Source organism: Artemia franciscana, chromosome 2 (assembly GCF_032884065.1).
Source record: "Artemia franciscana chromosome 2, ASM3288406v1, whole genome shotgun sequence".
Taxonomy (NCBI): domain Eukaryota; kingdom Metazoa; phylum Arthropoda; class Branchiopoda; order Anostraca; family Artemiidae; genus Artemia; species Artemia franciscana.
The window spans coordinates 31,224,468-31,238,923 of NC_088864.1; the positions used below are offsets into that span (position 1 = coordinate 31,224,468).

The 14,456-nt window shown below is 37.5% G+C and overlaps 1 protein-coding gene across 1 annotated transcript in view; it reads left to right on the plus strand.

The window, feature by feature from the left end:
* Positions 1–212: 212 nt before the first annotated feature.
* LOC136040187 (CUGBP Elav-like family member 2) overlaps positions 213–14,456 on the plus strand; it is a gene marked incomplete in the record, with an annotated part of 272,737 nt that continues 258,493 nt past the window's right edge. Inside the window, 1 exon segment of the mRNA XM_065724339.1 lies at positions 213–370.

Genomic DNA, 14,456 nt, shown 5'->3' on the forward strand with positions numbered 1-14,456 from the left:
CAATCATAACAAAAACTTACACGCGTTTTTGTACGTAAACATTAGTTTAATGGAGTACTAAACCTCTAAGCTCTTAAGAAGTCGTGACCAAGGGACTTTCCTTGAGACTTTGCTTTTCCCGACTATTCGGTTAAATTTAGTAGGTTTCCGAGCGCACCACGAATCAAATCAGATTATTTGAATAGGAGGCTGGGATCTTGGTCTCTGGAACATTTCCAAGCACAGTAGTCTCTCAGGAGCAGTTCAGTGGAGCAGGTGGAAATTTCAGTTTAGGAACTAGGCCGTGAATGACTTGATCTTGGATTTTTATCGAGTTTTTCTACAACTATCTTGAATCTTGTGCGGAAACGTCGCATCTTTCTCCCGACAGGTATTGTGGCATCTATTCATCATTTGCCAAGAATTTTTATTGGAGTTGTTCGTAAATTGCCAATATGCTTGGAAATGTCTTGTAACTGCCTTGGAAATTAGCACAATTGCATGATTAAACCGTGTTGTGAATCTGGCGTTAGCTATGCACATAAAAGTAAAAATAGTGGGTTTTCTGGACGTAATAGAATAATAAATGATTTAAATAACAAACAAATACAAAGTAGAAACAATAGGGAAAATCTTTTCAAGACAGTAGAAATCAATTCCGTGAATATTTCGGCCTTACGTCCAAGGGCCGTCTTCAGCGCCATACGAGAAAGAGAGAAAAAAAAATGTATATATAAATAAACTTACATTAAAATGTGAAAATTAAAACTAGTTATGTTTTTTTAAAACTTTTTTAATGTAAGTTTATTTATATATAGATGTTTTTTCTCTCTTTCTCGTATTGTGCTGAAGACGACCCTTGGACATAGGGCCGAAATATTCACAGAATTGATTTCCACTATCTTGAAAAGATTTTCCTTATTGTTTCTACTTTGTATTTGTTTGTCATGGAAAGGCAGTGTGGTCTTCGTCGCTATTTTTTAATGATTTAAATATATTATTCTGTAATGACATAGATGTTACACCCGACAGTGTTATAGCGAAAATTTGTCATTAATCGGATATTTTAAATGACTGGAGGGCGGTTTACTATTGCAAATAGTTCAACTAGTACAATGATATGCACCGCCTAATTTTCAGATTGTAGCTTTTTTGATTTTTTCTTTAAATATTGACTTTGAAAAATGCCTCAAGGACACATAGGTGAAACAGTTCGCGGTAACTAACTGTAAATCAAGAGTGACCCGTGCCTAAAACAATCGAAATTCTAAAAAAAATTTACATAATCATAAACATTGGAGTGACTAAATAGGTAAAATGTAATAAATTAAAAAATAATCCTCAACAGCTATTCGATAGAAAAGGAAAATTAATTTAGATGAAAAACACTCTATTATAATCAACATGTCTGAGAACCTCTAAGTGGATGTTAGAATTGAAAACTTCAGAACTAGATTAAAGAAAAAAAAATGTTAGAACTGAAATTCAATTTGTTATTTCCTCAATTTGAATTAAGAAGCTGCCATCCTGACTTGAATTCCCTATAAGTCTCAAAATTAACAACTGTCCCGGTTTTAGATCACCCACCGGGGTACCGAAGACTATAATGAGAACCGCTTTTATTTTTCTAAGAATAAGTATAAAAAAATGTAAGTAGCAAATCCCTAAAAGGGATGTAAATAAAGAGAAAACGATAACCGATGGAATAACCAAGGCAGAAAAGAAACAATACAACAAGAAAAGACAGCAGTTTATATTGTGTTTTCATGGGTTCGGAACTACTTAACTCTGGACTATGCATCCACTCTGAAGAAAGTCAGACAATGCTTGCGAATTACGCACTTAATGAGCTACCTAAAAAATCCCTAAATACCGACTTAGAAAACAATCGACTATCATTTGAGAAATATGTACACGATGGGTTTAGGTTATGATCTTCAATTTAAATTTTTGGACCCAGGTTGGGATAGATTGTAATACTTGCATCAGATCTAGCGACGACAATTTAAAACATCCTTAAATATTAACAACGATAAAAATTCAATAAAAATTCACTGATGGGTTACAAAACATCCGTGGCTGCTAATATCATAGAAAATTTCAGGAAGAAAGAATTCTAGTGGTCACTTCAATTGGAAGGGGGAGAGGGCTCTCAATTACTTCGCTAAATTTGAGAGAATTTGTTTACTTCGGCAGGAAGGTTGCGGCATATAGACAAGGAGTAGGGCTTACGATGAATAAGGAAGCTGCTAAGTCTTGTTTAGGCTGGGAAGGTATTGATAATAAATACTAATTCCTCATTTTATGACTAAAAAGTTCAGGGTATCTTTCATAGTAGTATATGGCCCTGTAGAGCCGACTGACGGAGATGCTAGTGACTCATAGGAATTTTACTTACAGTTACAGGAGCAAATAGACAGGGACCCGGGTAGAAATGTAGTCTTTTAATGGGATTTTAACACCAAGGTCAGTAGAAATAGGTATAGATGGTATCCTATCCTAGGTAAGTTAGGTGTAGGAAAAGAAAACAGCAATGGCAACAGACTGTTGCAATTTTGTAGATATAAGAATCCAGGAATAACCAATACGGTGTTTGATCATTAAATGGCCCATAAGTTAACACGGTATTCGCGTGATGGTAAGACAACAAACCTTATTCATTATACTATTGTAAACCGAAGACTAGCAGGATCAATACAAGATACTAGGGTATATAGGAGTCCTGTCATTGATGTTACAAAGTAAAGATCAACATATGGTAGGGTCTAGGTTTAATTTAAAACTGAAATTTTGGGACGGTAAATACCTTCCGGGAAGTTATGATGTTAGTACATTCTAGGATAAGAGAGAAACTTTTCAGGAACAGTTGAATACTAAACTGAAGAGTTTAAAATTTGACAAGGTGGAAGATGGATGGAATAATTTTAGGAAAACAATTTGTGAAGTTTCTGATGGTGTCTTAGGGAAGAAGGTTAAGACTGCAGCTAAGAATATTAGTGAAAAAGCTTTATGTTATATAGAGAGGAGAAGGGGTTTGTACAGGAATTACCTGAGTGATAGATCATATGAAAACAAAAGGAATATAAAGAAAGTGGAGAAAGCATTAAAGTATGAACTAAGGAGGTGTGAAGTGAAGGCCATGGATAAAATTGCCGAGGATCTGGAAGATGCAGCTAGACGACATAATAGTAAAATATTATATTGGCATGTTAATAAATTGAGAAGGAATAGTCAATCTGGACTTGTCCCATTTAAAGGTGGAAACGAGGCCACAATTCGTGATAAGGAAAGAGTTAAAGAGGGATGGGCGAAACATTTTGAGATATGTGTTAAACCGAGATACAGCTGCAGGAAAAGATATAGAGGAAAATGAAACAAGTTTGTGATACCTTAGATGTGAAGGAAGATTTGTTTTATGATGAAGAATTAGTGACAGTACTAAAAGGATTAAAAATAATAAGGCTCCAGGTGCTGATAGTATGGTAAATGCGTTTCATAAATTTGATGGCTCTGAGGTTAGAAATAAGTTACTGAAGATTGTGAATATGATTTTTGAAAAAAAAGGAAGTACCTAACGATTTTAGGAAAAACTTAAATAAACTACTGTATAAGAAAGGTGATAAAATTGAGTGTCGTGATTATCGAGGCATTAGTCTGGTCTCTGTAGGTAGCAAATTACTTAGTAGTATGATACTTTATAGACTGAGAGATGCTGTAGACGAAGCTTTAAGAGAAAAACAGTGTGGTTTTGGAGAAGGTAGAGGATATGTCAACCAAATTTTCACTTTTAGGTAATATTTGAGAAGTGCCTTAATTGTCGAACACCTTTGGCCCTCAGTTTTATAGATTATAAGCAAGCGTTCGATTCTGTTGATAGAAGAGTTTTAGCAAAGTTCTTATCTTTATATTGTATACCAGACAAATACATTAAAGTGATTATTGGTATGTCCGAGAATAAAACGACCGAGGTTAAGGTAAGAAATGAAGTTATCAGCTGGTTTTGTATTAAATCAGGAATTAAGCAGGGTTGTGTTCCCTCTCACTTTATATGGATCATTTTGATGAACTTGGTCTTAAGGAATACAGGAAAGGCAATGGGCGACCACGGAATCAAATGGGGAGAAAAAAAATCCTGGAATTATATTATGCTGATTATTTAAGCATCCTAGATGAAAGTGCGAGCAAAATGAATGAGCTTTAAGAGGTTTTGCGAGTTCAAGGTGCTAGAATAGGTTTGGAAATTAATGTTAAGAATATTAAGTCACTGAGGCTAGGAATAAGTGAAGATGAAAAGGTGACGTTGGGTAACGAAAAGATTGATCAGGTGGGCAGCTTCACTCACCTTGCTAGTATTATTAGTAAAGACGGTGGGAGCAGTGAGGATTTTAAAAGTAGAAAAGCCAACGCTTAGCGTATTTTTTCACGATTAAAAGAAGTTTGGAAGAATAGGAAGATAATTCTGCAAACACGATTAGAATATTGGAAGGTACAGTGATGACTTTGGTCAAATATGGCTCTGAAGCACAGGCGCTCCGAAAAACGGATGAAGATTTACTAGATTTTTTCCAGAGAAATTACCTACAGATTGTTCTGGGTACCTGGCTGACTGACCGTATTTCAAACAGTGGGGTTTACGAAAAATGTGGTTCAATCCCGCTTCCTAGGGCTATAATGAAAGAATGGTTGGAATGGCTTGGGCACGTTCTGTGGATGAAGGATGACAAATTGCCGAAGATTGACCTTTTCGGAAAACCGTCTAGGGCTAAAAGAAAAGCACGTCGTCCTCGACTGGTGTGGAAGAATGTCATAAAAAATATTTAAAGGAAATGGGAACTTCCTGGGACGGTGTAAAGAGGGAGGCTTTGAATAGATTGGGATGGAGGAGGGGCGTATGGAGCTGTATTGGCCTCATGCGGCTTGGCGGTGCGGTGAGTTGTTTGAAGTTAGCAATAGTGGTAGTAGATTCGATTAGACTGCTTGGAAACAAATTTAAATTCTGTCTGAACTGACATCCTAAGATACTGGGATTAGGAAGCTTCGATCCGGAATTTAGCTGCGTTTGGTTCCTATAGTGAGCAAGCTACTGCCCCGATTCTAGATCCCAAAAAACAACTGTGGTACCGAAGACCCAACTTTAGTGAGAACCCTGTTTCCCTCATGTTTGTTGGATTAAGCAAACTAGAGTTTTACCGAAGATACGAAACTCAAGCATAGGAAACAAGAAGGGCTTATTTTTATCCCACAAATTATATATATACCGGTAAAAATTTAATTTATACCGCTTATTTTTTTTTTAAAACGAAGAAAAATGAGACATATGATATTAAAATTTAACCAGATGTCGGTATTGAAGAATTTCTTCTTAGTAATAGATACAACCTAGTCAAGAGCAGAAGTTAGCGGAAGGTGGTTGGAAAACAAGCGGAAGCACTGTTGACCAAAAGCAGTTGGGTCAGAGCGCACACTCTACTGACCAGAAAGGATTAGAGGTGGATCTTATGAACTGTTTACCTAAATGGGTTCGAAGACTGAGGCTATTTACCGTTTATCGAGGGGGGTTGTAGGAGTTTACCGAGATTGGTTGCACTTTTGACGCACTATTGACCAAAGATAATTTTACACAGAACATACACTAGTCGAAGGAGATTCAAGACGGAGGGTGCGAATGACGGAGGGGTCAAATTCCGTGGGCTGCACTTCTTTGCCACCTGAGGCATATTTTTGTATCTTCGGTCACTCAAATTAAAGTGGCCACCTTTAAATTTTGATATGATGCCATATAAAGCTATGGGGGCACATAGAGCACAGCCATCTGTTTTATACGATGACAACAAAAAAAACATACAGATAGAAAAACTGCGTTCGAAGCTTCCATCTTTTCCAGCTTCAAAAAAACGTAGCCTATTGTAAATCTTCATTCTGAATGGTCGGTTATAAAAACCACGCTTGAATATAAGTTGACGCTAGTAGCTATTAATGTGCGTGGAATACATTAATGGCATACTAATCGTAGGTAATTTGGTTTTATCCACAAGTGTGACTCTAGCGAGGCTCGGGCATTCGATTCTGCAAAACCTCTTACCCTCTTAACAACAGAACAATTTTCCAAAATAAAAAAAATACATCATCTTCATAATGTTATTGGTTGAAGAAGCACGGCATTTATTACAGCTATGGAATAGCTTGCTGTACAGTAAATATAATAAAGTGTGTGATCAAGGGGATCTCTTTTAAACAAGTTTGTAAGTTCTTATTTTCCAATTAAATTGCATTTTAATAAGGACAAAACGATTTCAAATAAGTGGTTGAATATTAGGATCTAAAATTATTCGTCCAGTTATTGTTTTTTTGGTTTAATTTTAATCCAAAAATACTAATTTGAAAAGAAAAACATTTATTTTCCTCCGTGTTCCTTGCGCTAGACATTCCTCAATTTCTCGTACCAAGATGAAGCCACCTGTCTTAAAAATATAATTAATGAGCGAAATTAGCCTGGTAGGGCTGGGATAAAACTAATCTCTCCAGAACCACATACTATATTAGTTCTATCTTGTATCTAGTTGATCAAGCTTTTCGCTCTTTGCACAGCTGAGGGATCCTTATCTCCTGTGTTTGGTTCCGATAAAAATACGAGTAAAATTTTTCACCGGATATATTTGGTTTGTTTATTCAATCAGGAATGCACACGCCTGTCTGTGAGATTTTTGGACAATAAAAGCAGATCACTACCTATAAATATTGCTCACGTATTACGATCCTGTCTCATAAAATGCTGGAACACGTTAAGATGTCATGTTCAAGCAAAGAGCCATAAAAGAAAGGAATTATTTTGAGTCTGAAACATAATTGCAGAGTAATATATAGGTAAAAACAATGACTCCACTTCAGTAAGGGTTTTTTCTCAATGCTCAAAAATCATTAGTAATTATTCATTACTTGTTATTACTTTCATTCTATGACAACGGATAGCACACAATTGTGTGCAATTTGTGTTACTGTAAGTGCATAGTTATTTACTATAAGCAAAGAACTGACTAAATAGAACTGACTAAAATTTTATGTACTATATGCGTTTTAGAAGCTAAACTTGTTGTATATGCTGAAGGTAATAACAAATAATTGATAAAGTAAAAAACGGGTGTTTTCAACTGAAAGTAAGGAGCAACACTAAAATTTAAAACGAACAGAAATTACCCCTTATATGAGGGTGGACTGGCCGTCCTCAATCCCTCGCTCTGTACGGTAAAGTTTGACTTTCTGTCCAAATTCATTAAAAACAACTCCCGAAACAAAGAGGACGTTAAATTGGAATGAGAAGCATTTTAAAGTACTAAAAAACATCAGTGTAACAAGTGAGGGATTGAGGAGGGGAATCTCCCCTCATATACGGAATAATGCCTGTTTGTTTTAAGTTTTAATGCTGCTCTGTGCTTTCAGTTGAAAAAGTTTGTATTCTTTATCTAATTTCTGACTTCTTTTTTTTTCAATTCATGAAGGCATAGTTTTTTACCTCTCAACTATGCTGAAGTAAATAGTTATCTCAAAAATTATACCGGATGGCTTTGGGGAAAAATGGGCTTGGGAGGGGGGCTAATTTCCTTTCAATCTGTTTGGTTACTTAAGGACGGCATGAGAAGCTTTGATTTCCGTTCAAATGATCCGTCTCCCGACTTTCTAGGATTATTGGTTCGACACGATTACCCCTGGGGAAAATCTGGAACACAAAATAAAGAAACACGTATCCGTGATCTTTCATCTGCCAAAAAATTCAGAATTTAACATTTTTGTAGATATGCCACTAGAGTAAGGTTCTCCGTTTTTTTTCCCTAAATTCCCGGGGCCACGTATGATTACAATATCTGATTTGCTGCTAGCATTTTATCGAATATTTTAGATGACTATTGAATCATCTTTTGAAAGAGTCAATAGAGAAACTTAGAGATAACTTCTTAGAGATAACTATAATTAATAGAGATAACTTCCTTATGAAGTTCATTCCAAATCCAAGTTCAACGTCAGACGAAGATGTTTTTCAAGTCCTTTGTTCTCGGCTTGCCAGCCACAAGATAATTGGACCGAGCTGTATGCCTTCGTGTCTATCTTGCTGGTTGGACAATTGGAGACATAATACAAAAAAGCTATAGAGAAGGAGGTGACATTACATTCTTATAGAAAACAGTCGTGGACACTGCATAACACTTCTCATTAACAGCCAGGAGAGATTCGTGGAAAACAACTAAATCAGCCCTATAAACCCTATTTTGGATCTTCTGGAGTGGTTCCAGTAACGTTTTCTTGGAACCAGCATACAGCGGGCATCCATACTCGGCAATGGGCCTGATGCAAGATTTGTAAAGTGTGATGATCGAGCTGAGTGGTAGAAGGTTTTCGCAGTGAAGGGTTATGCCCAGCTTTCTTGCACAGGAGGTTTTTACCCGATCGAGATGGTTGTTTAAAGAGAAAAATGTGATGAACTGGATTCCAAGAAGACGAAGCCCATCGGCTTTCTTTACAGCTTCGTTCAAGAAGATGAAGCTGCGGTATGTGCGTGGTACTTTTGAATAGGATATTATCAGCTCTTTTGTTTTCAAGTAGCCAAAAGTAGCCATCAGACTACTTTTCAATTTCCCAAGGATATGTCTATAATGTCAGGGAGGCTATGATTGGTCTTCATATTTTGTAGTTTCAGGTTATTTTTTTTTCTTGTTTTATTTTGGGAAGAAGTAGTGTCGGGTTGTTTTTAGTTTTCTTGTTTTATTTTGGGAAGAAATAGCAGCTTAAATTACTGAAAATGTAATCTGCAGGATGATTTTTCCTTTTCTGGGTAATAGGTAATTCGCTTACTTGTGCCATAAGGCATTTGCATTGACGCTTCCACTGATAACAATTGTGTTCTGGAGCACTCCAGAGCACTAGGCACTAGTACTCTACCGGAAACCCTCTGCTTGGATAGCTTTTCAGTCAAGGGAAAATACTGAACAAAAAAGGTATAAAATTTGCTTTTAGAGATGGCGTGGCCCAGCTCGGAGGGCCTATACACACTGACAGACAGAGTTTGTTTTTATTGATAAACTTCTAATTGGCACTGACGTGCTTCTTTTCAGAAACAATTCCAGCGAATGTGATGATTTGACGCGTAAATATTATATTTTTCTATAAGATAAATGAATGCTGACATTAACTAACGGTAACTTGTTGAACTTATGGAAAGAGCTTGTTAAAACATAAAGATAAAATTGTGCTTCATAACTTGAATGAGTTAATATGATACTTATTTGCACTTGTACTGGCTGCGGGACAAGACGCAGACGCCTCACCCGGCATCTATAGTACTCCGTATGGTTGACTCCCATTTGTTATCTTGTACCAGCTCTGTATCGGTCAGGAAACCGGAACCAACAGCTCCCCCACTTTCTTCCAAACTTTCGAAATCCATCAATGGAGTCGAGCTCGTTTTTGACATTGTCCTGCCAATTCTTCCATTGACCAGTAGGTCACCTGCGCAAATCTGGCAAATACGCAGCTAGAACCACTTGCTTGATGATGTAACTATTAGATATTTTCAGGACATGGGTAAGCTAGTGCGGTCTCCTCTGTTTGACAATCATGGCGGTGCGTTTGATCTTACAGCAGCAGTGGTGCACAACAACATCTGAGATTCTTCCGAAGCATTGAATCCTTGGATTTTACCCAGACAGCAATGGTAAAAGGTTTCCATATCATAGAGATGAAGTGTCTTCAGTGGCCAAGTCTAGAGAGGGTAGAAAAGAATAGATCTATTAATAATTTTATAGATACAAATGTTCTTTTCTTCTTGCTATTTTCTTGCTGGTTCCTCAAATGGCAGTGGAGCTGTGAAAAAATGGCTTGGACTCTGCACATCAAGGTCACATCCTCCACGAGAGCCTAGTAGTGAGCCAAGATACGTGAAACTATCGACTTTTTTCAATTCTTGTCCTTAAACCACAAGCTGATAATCCGAATCAAACGTTTGCTATTGCACCTGCTATGCCCCTAGGCATCTCAATTTCTCCTTGTGACATAAATTAAAAATTTCAAGATAGCCATTCTAACCCAAAGTAACAGAACCTCTAAGGAAAGGGTTATATAATGTACTCAGTGAGGAATCATTAATTTACAAACTCTGAACTCCAGGGCCCTTTTTAAGAGAAAGGATGTATGGAAGTCCACTAAATATTTATTACCTTATCCATCATGCCTCTAGGCACCCACATTATCCCATATAACATCAGATAAAATTTTTAAGAGAGACATTCTAATTAAAACTGCAGGAAACTCCAAAAAATATGCTTCCAAAGACGAGACAATGCGCTCAGTCCCTGAGCCAAGGGTGCCCAATAATTAAATAGACCATCTCAAAACGAAGACTTAAGAGTATTCTGCCACGACTACTATTTCCTCTAGGACTATCTATTACTATTTCCTATTACTGCTACTAACATTACTGCTCTTACCACAGAAATAGCCCCACTGCAACTACTATTGCAATGACGACTCTCGTTACGAATACTTCTTCAGTGTTTCTTCCCACCTCGATTACTTCCCCATAATCACATGTGCCCCAACTAATGTTACCCCTACTGTTACTAACAGCGCTAATGCTACCGCTATTACTACTGGTCCTACAATGACTACCCTGATTATTCGACCGTTAATGCAACTGCTCCTACTACTAATAATATGAAAAAAACTTCGTTTTCTTAAAGAGTTAAAGAGGCTGCGTCCCAAAGTCGAACCTTAAAACGTACAGGAATTAGAAGAGGCAGTTGGGGGGATGCCGCCCCCCAAACCCCCAGCTTTTAAAGACTCTTTTGTACAGGTTTTTTTTGTGGGGGGACTTCATTGTTACTAATTACTAGTTTCGGCGCAATGGTTCTCCTGTCCTCTTGTGTTTAACATTTTTCGAAGTTATTCCATTATTCATTCATTTCAATTTTTTGTTAATTAAAAGAGGGCCTTTCCGAAGCCAAGAGCGGGGGGTTAGCAAAAAAACAAAAAACCTGTACAAAAGAGTCTTTAAAAGCTGGGGGTTTGGGGGGCGGCAGCCCCCCAACTGCCTCTTCTAATTCCTGTACGTTTTAAGGTTCGACTTTGGGACGCAGCCTCTTTAACTCTTTAAGAAAACGAAGTTTTTTTCATATTATTTCTGTACGTTTTTCTACAATCCATGGTGGATGTAATTTAATAATTCCTGTACTCCTCGTACAGGAATTAGGAGAGGAACTTGGGTGGCTGCCGCCCCCCCCCCCCCGCTTTTAAATCATTGTATAAAATAGAAAAAAAAATAGATAGAATGACCGAAATGTTTCTTTTGCTCATAAGAAGCTAATATTCTGTTATCTCTCAATTGATAAGCTGTCCAGGTGTTATCAAAATTATACACTTTTATTTTGATGTTGTTAAAAAAAACCGCCCGTAAGGGACTTGAACCCTTACCAGAGGATTAAAAGTCCCACGCTCTACCGACTGAGCTAATCACTTACATGTGTGTAAATATAACTTCTCAATAACTTTTAAAAATTTCAAATCAACATGGGCTCTTATGGAGAGAAATGCGTTAATTAAGTAGCTAATGCGTGGTTTCTGGAAAACAGGGAAGGAGTTATCGGATCGAGCTGAAATTTCGCGGATAAGCTCCTGGGCCGTAGGGGACCAATTTCAGCCCGATCGGACAACGTTAAAAGGGGGGTGGGGTTGGGGGGTCAAAACTTTCGGGGGGTTAAGATTTTCCTACGAAACTTTGAAGGGCACTTACTCGGAGAATTCCGCATCGAATGAGTCCTCGTACACCCAGATCCGATGTCGGATTTGACCTGTAGGCGTCGAGAAAAAAAAAGAAAATGAATTTTAAGTGGCTATACGTGGTTTCTGGAAAACAGGGAAGGAGTTATCGGATCGAGCTGAAATTTCGCGGATAAGCTCCTGGGCCCTAGGGGACCTTAACTTGTGAATTTCAGCCCAATCGGACAACGTTAAAGGGGGGCTGGGGTTGACGGGTCGAAACTTTTGGCCAGATTTTCCCCATGAAGGAAAAGTTGGAGGGGGATGAAATTTTGCAGGTTTCTTAGTTGGAGCTCGGGCTACGAAATGCATACCTCCCCATCCCTCTGCGACCACTGGAACCGAAGATCGCTTAACATTGTCGTGTGTCGCCTCTTTATAGAGGCACGAGTGTGCCTCCTTGATAGTCCTAACCTGACTGCTCCGATCATGACAATTATCAATGCAACTGTTTTGCTTCTCTTACCATGACGTATAAACCACCGACCAATTCTACCACAACTACTCCTTACTGCGGTTACCTCTGCTACTTTGTTTACTACAATCACAATTAAGACTCCTATTACTACTCCGATCACGAGTACGACTACTCTTACCACTAGTGATTTTCCTTTGGCTACCACTGCATGTGCTGCAAGCACTATTAATCAATCTAGACCACTGCTATCGCAACAAACCTGCTATGACCAATACTACTGCTACTGCTAATCCTACCACGACCAGTATTACCCGAATTGCTTACTAATATGACTGCCACTATTATAAGATATACTGTGACTACTGTAGCTTTTACAAATGCTACGACTACTTTGAGTACTACCACTATTGCGACTTCACCAAATTTGTTTGACTGTTGATACGCTACAGTAAGTGCACTGACTTACGCTACAGTAAGTACGACTACAACATCATTTGACACTGATGTAACTAGTGTGACAACCATAGCTGCTATGACATCTACGACTAGTGCCACTACAGCAAAATCTGTGACTGCTACGATGACTGCAATTGCTAAGAATGCTGAGGTACCACAACGACTACTTCGAGTACTACGGCTACTACTGCTACTACGTTCTGCAATGACTACAGTTACTACTAATAACACTGCTACTACTACTATGGGTACCTCTCTGTGGCTATGATTTCAGCGAAAATTTAAGAAATAATCCCATTTTTATATGATTAACCATTTAGAACTATTAGAGTGATTAAGTTGATTCAACTAGTGACAGTCCTGGGCCAAACTCCTGTTTGACATTGCATCATAGCTGGAATTGAAAATAAATATATGTTACGTGCAATAACAATTTTATGTTAGATTATTGTGAAAGGAGAATTAAAATTTGAGGAAACCTTCTTTACAGAAATCATCTAACCCACAAAAAAATACCACCAGATGATTCAATTTACAGTTTCCTGAAAGCAAGATATAGTTTAAACAATTTGTTTTTTTATTATAACGGCTAAAGATGGCAAGCTAATAGTTGAACCTCCAAAGAAAATGTTTATCCTTATAAAGGTATTGGATAAAAATATTTTTCTTGTAAGTTTGACTCTGCTATTTATGATAATTTCTTTTCGATTTATTTCTCTTTAATTCGGCTTCTTATAGTTAATATCTGCTCGTTTTCATTTTTAGTATCATTTTTAACATTTCGTCAAAAAGTTTGTTTGCTTAGTCTATAAAAATTAGGCTTGATTCTATAAAACGACAAAAACAAATTTTGCTACCAAAGAATTTTCTTAAGCTAGCATGACTAAGCTCACATTAAATTGCACTTCAGCACATTCTCAGACATAAATGGAAAACGTGGGCAATTTTTCCACATAACCATTCGAAACATTAAAATCAAAACAAGCAACGCGCCGTATGAAGTAACAAAATAAAGCTGCCTTGATTGTTCAAACATAAGAAAATTGTGTCGAAGCTGACCTTAGGTGAGGATTTTTGTGCTTAAAACGCCCGACGAAAGTGGACTTGAAACAGCATTGTTCATCCTCTCTTTCTTTATTTTTTATATGGAGTCGAATAAGTATATTCGCCAGTCCCTTTGTCGTTACGCGATGATTAAATATAAGACAAATGTATTCTTTTAAAATCAGATTCAATAAAATGGCAGTGACCAAGTAAAGAGCCATGCGTCTTATTTTTTCTGGCCACTCTGCCCAAAAGGGTTGATCCTAGAAACGGGAAAGCGGTTCATTTCAATGGAAATTGAAGGAAAACTATCCTACTTCTCTTTACACCTTGTATCCCCTAATTTTCCATGGCAATGAATGCAAATTCTGCGATGGTCAATTCATCCACAATTGTTGAAACGTCCAAAATACATACCTCGGGGTTAGGAACACCCCGAATTTTAGTAGCGAATTTTAGATAGAATTTTTATAGTAGGAATTTTAGTAGAACAGGTGGGCATATTGCACTTTTTATAACCGGACTCCTGCAAATAACAAACAGCTATGACTGAAGGTGCGAATTGGGCTCACGACTCCTCCCTTCACTGCTAACTTTTAAAAGCAGAAAGTTAGGCATGTTGAACGTTTTTGGACCGAATTTGCTCAAGGATTCTTAACGAGTAGTATCAAAAGTGCGGAATGATTCGGTGCAAAAATGAGATAAGTCCTTTAACTGGGTTAAATAAAAAAACAAGTTTTTTTTTAACTGAAAGTAA